The 4,469-nt window shown below is 32.8% G+C and overlaps 1 protein-coding gene across 1 annotated transcript in view; it reads right to left on the bottom strand.

The window, feature by feature from the left end:
* CNTNAP2 (contactin associated protein-like 2) overlaps window positions 1-4,469 on the bottom strand; it is a 1,035,043-nt gene that overhangs the window by 308,694 nt on the left and 721,880 nt on the right. The gene's annotated exons all lie outside the window — the stretch shown is intronic.

Below are 4,469 nucleotides of genomic sequence, written 5' to 3'. Positions count from 1 at the left end.
CCTACACACGGAAGTATATGAGCTCATAACTGGATTTACTAGGCTATTTCTAGCTTTCCCACTGGAGGATAGAGTACCAACACCAGCTAATTGCTAACACTTCAGGAAAATAAGGGCCTCCAAGATGACCACTTCTTCATTCAAATGCATTTCTTAGAGCTTTTTTTAACGTTGCACAGCATGTTGCAGTTGCACAGGAAAAAAAATGTGGTTCTTCCACCATTATTTTGTTTTTAGCAGTGAAGAAGAAGTATAACTTTCTTTGAATAGAATGCCTAAAACCAGTAACCATAGATTCTTAATAGAATTCATAATGGTTTTTACTAAGAACAATCTAATTAGATCCAAACTGCTAATACATTTGATGCAATTATAGAGAAAATAGGTTCCCTGTAATTTAGTCTGCACATTACTCTTTGCTGAAACAGTTCCTCTCTACCAGATTGATATTACAGTAAGATTAGATTCCTTAATTTAAGAATAAAATTGTTTTTTAAAAAAGGAAATGACCACCTGTTTCCTTAAAATGACAGTAAGTTGGCATAATACATTTTGCTGAAAATAACTTTCATTTGCAATGACTGACCTACAGTCCTGCCACCCATTAGTCCTTTGACCGATAAAAAGTGAAGTAGTCGGCTAATAAAATAATAAATAAATATTAGTAATGTTTCATTAATAAAAGAGAAATGAAATTTAGAATTTCCTTGATCACCAGCTATTTAAGTGATCAAATAAAATATTAACATAAGTGATTTTTCCGACTTCATATTCAACATATTTCATGATGGTATGATTGTATTCATCATTATGCTATTGACTATTTTGCAGATACTCAGTATCTTTTAGTACTGAACTTTCCTCACTCATTTGCTTGGTGCTCAGTTAAGCAAGAAAACGTGCTTTTGACAAATAAATTAAGTAATATTTTGTAATGATAATTATCCAGTAATAAGTTTGAAAAAGAAACTTCAGAAAATAATGTTTGTATTGGACAGTTATGGATACATTTTCCCCCTTTTACTTTAACCTACAGTTATATTGATTGCTATTAGAGTTTCACCTTTTTTTTTTTTTTTTTTTTTTTTAATGAATGGATTTATTTTCTTAAGATATCATTTTATTAGGTATTTTAGAGAAATCAGAAAACAGTTTTATTTCTCAGGAAAGATCATCTGCTCACTCTCCCTCTCTCTCTCAATAGATATGTGGTGTGGTTTTTTTTTTTTTTTGTTGGATGCAGTTTCCTGACCTAAAATTTGGCTGATGTATGAGAACACCTTGGTTCCTGGTTGAAATCTCAGAGAAGATGATTTTGAGAATACCTGGGTACATAAAACCTGGAAGTAGTTCTTTATTAGACATCACGATTTTTGCCATCATCAGTGTTTTTGTCCCTTCATTAGATTACTGCAGCATGCTCTACAAATCACTCAAGAAACTAGACAAGATTACCCATTTAAAAGTGGACTGCCTTCTAGGGAGGGCAAAAATTACAATCATAATCATCTCATATTATGAGGTCTCCAATTTTATTTTCTGATAAGACCCTAGTTGGTATTGTTGAATTGTGTGGGATGGTAACACTACAGTCATTAGCAATGTGAATAAACTAAGCCCCTTTTGCAACGATGTTATAGATGCAAGACCTGATGTATACAATTGATGTAGAAAAAATATGACAATAGGCAATATCCTCTTCTCCATCCTATTATATTTCTTTCTATGTGTGTTTATATATAAAAGCTTAAAACTATATAGAGCAATTTAAAACTAATTCTGCTATGGACTTCAAAGGAGCTACAGTTGAATTTATAAAAATGAAAAATATACATTCGTTTGAAGTTAATGAGTGTTTTGAAAATCTTTCCTGAGATTTGCAAATGTCAATTTTGCAGTACAGTTACTCTGGTGATATGAACTGCTGTCATCTTGCTAATGTAGAAAATGGGGTTTAGACCAAAAAAATCCAATATTCAGGAAAAATAAAAAGAGTAAATGAAGTATTCTTAAGAACTGAATTCTGTAGAAAGCAAAGTCAGTCAGTTTCTTAATCTATTTAGGTGGGGAATAGGCTCAATCCCAAAATGTAATTGATCTATTCCTGCACTTATTTTCTATGCCTACTCCTTTCATTCCTTCCTTTCATTATTTCTTGATCAAGATAATAATGAATTTTCAAATTTAACTATGAACTATTGTGTTCTTTTTTACTTACGATGGTGTCTTGTGAAGCAATACACTTCCCTTGTATTTACATAGTCTCTTTCATTACAATTCAGGAAAGGGAGAACTTTATTTATTTGTGAATTTACAGTGATACTGAATGATAATTTTCTAATAATTTAAATCTATATATAATAGATAAATTCAGATACTTTACAAAATAGAGTGGAAATTAGTGACCAAAATACAGTTTTCAGGGGACCAAAAGTTTCCAGAGAAGTGATAATGAAATGGCTGTTCCAATTCAACTTGTAGAAACTTGAAGGGAAATTAGTCAAGAGTCAAGAAGAGGATGACTTCTCTGGACTTCTAGAGATGATTTTGAACAATTCAACACAGTTGTGTGTGAAAAGCTAATGACAAGAGTACCTTGAAAAACAAAATAGAGATCACTTGTGCCTTCAAAGAAAAAAGACTGTAACAACAGGTATTGTTATGCTGAAAAACAGCGCCTGGGGGAAAAAGCTTAAATCTGATTTTAGCCCTAATGTCAAAAATTACCTCCTATGGGTGCTATTAGAAGCATGAATTTAAAAATAATCCTATATTGAAAGGAACAATAAGTAATGAGATACAGTATAGCCATATGAAGGAGGACTTGGATCATTTAAGTGCCTGGTCTAACAGATGGCAATTGCAGCTCAGTTTAGATTAAGGAGCATTAAAGTCAAGAACAAAGGCCATAAAAGAATTAACAGTGTGGTTGTTTTCAGCACAGTGAACAGAATATGGGCAAGAGCTGGAAACTTTTTTAACAGTTCAATAACTGAAGAATCAAAAACTGATTCTACTTTCTGAGGAGCAGCATTATATATAACCCATTATTACACAAATGGAAAGATCAAATAATGTCTCCTTTAAAGTGTCCTTCAGTTCATTCTAGCCCATAATAGGAGCATATGCGCTTGAAAAAAAAATCGACTACTGCCTGATTTTTTTCTTTTACAAAGCAACATAGCACAATCCTTTAGCTACAATCCCAAACAGGTCTTCCTAGAATCACTGAAAAAAAGTAACACAGTTTTAAAGAATATATTTCAAAGGATATCCTGAAGAAAAGGGCTCTTCAAAACTTTCTGTATGTTAGCTTGGACCGTGAGGAAACCATTTCCTGAGCTATTCTGGCTGACTTTCTATTCTCATGGAGAGGCAGGAAGAGGATTGGTCTAATGCAGGTCTCAAGTGTACCACTAAAAACTCCCCATACCTTTCATTCCCCCCATCAGCTAAATGCTTGAATCCTCACCATACTCTTCACTGATCCAACTTAGCTCTCTAAAGAACAACGTACTCCACTCTCCTCTCTCACATCCTGCTAATCCACTCTGCAGACAGACGGGAAAAGGAATATAGTGTGCTGAAGTACCCTTTCTAATTACTGCATCAATAAACTGAATGTTAGCCAACCTCCTGAAAAACTTTTTATTTTGCTTTCAAAAGGTGCCTCCAGATTGGAGAACTTACAATTCCAAGTTTTAGTGCATGTTCCTGGTAGTTTGTAATTATTTCATCATTATTCTGAATTGTATTTGAATTACTACATAAACCTGAGCGTTGCCTAATCAAAAACCAAAAACTACCATTACACATAGTTTAGTATAAAATCATGTTTCCTGTATTTTTTTGACAACTGTGCTAAAAATTCTTTAGGAAATTCAAAAAACATTGATACTAGATGGACAAGATGGATAGTAGAATGAAGCTATGTTGAGACTGACAGAAGAATTTTGAATGTCTTTATTTGTAATCTCTCAAATGAAGTATGACTTGAATTCTATACTAAACTATCATGCCATGCATTATTTTAAAAGGTATTCTATGAAAGTTTTTAGTACACCTGTGGTTTGATATGTGGCACAGAGTGACATTAGAAGAAAGGAAAAAGCCAAGCAGACTTCATAGTAAAGTCAGCAAATTTAATAAAGTATGTTTAAAAGATTTTCCTCTTCTGAATGTTATGATCTCATTCTGTCTTAATCTAAATTTAAGAATAGAAGAGAAAAATCATAACTTTCTATGCTAGTTTACAGTAAAAGACACAGCTTGGTCCTGAGAAAAGACAAATATCCCACTTGCACTTATGAGTAGTAAAGTTCATTAGTATAACTCTTCTAATGGAGGAATTAAAAGTACTATAAGAATGGGGAATATATATCATGCTAGACCAATAAGAAACTTTCAATTTCTGGAAATTCTCGAATGTTAAGTTTTTCACTTCTCTGTAGACAAAGGATGCCCTCTCT

This window comes from Corvus brachyrhynchos, unplaced genomic scaffold (assembly GCF_000691975.1).
Source record: "Corvus brachyrhynchos isolate BGI_N302 unplaced genomic scaffold, ASM69197v1 scaffold94, whole genome shotgun sequence".
Classification (NCBI taxonomy): Eukaryota; Metazoa; Chordata; class Aves; order Passeriformes; family Corvidae; genus Corvus; species Corvus brachyrhynchos.
The sequence above is the reverse complement of the archived record's forward strand: the minus strand, read 5'-3'. Positions and strand labels throughout refer to the sequence as shown.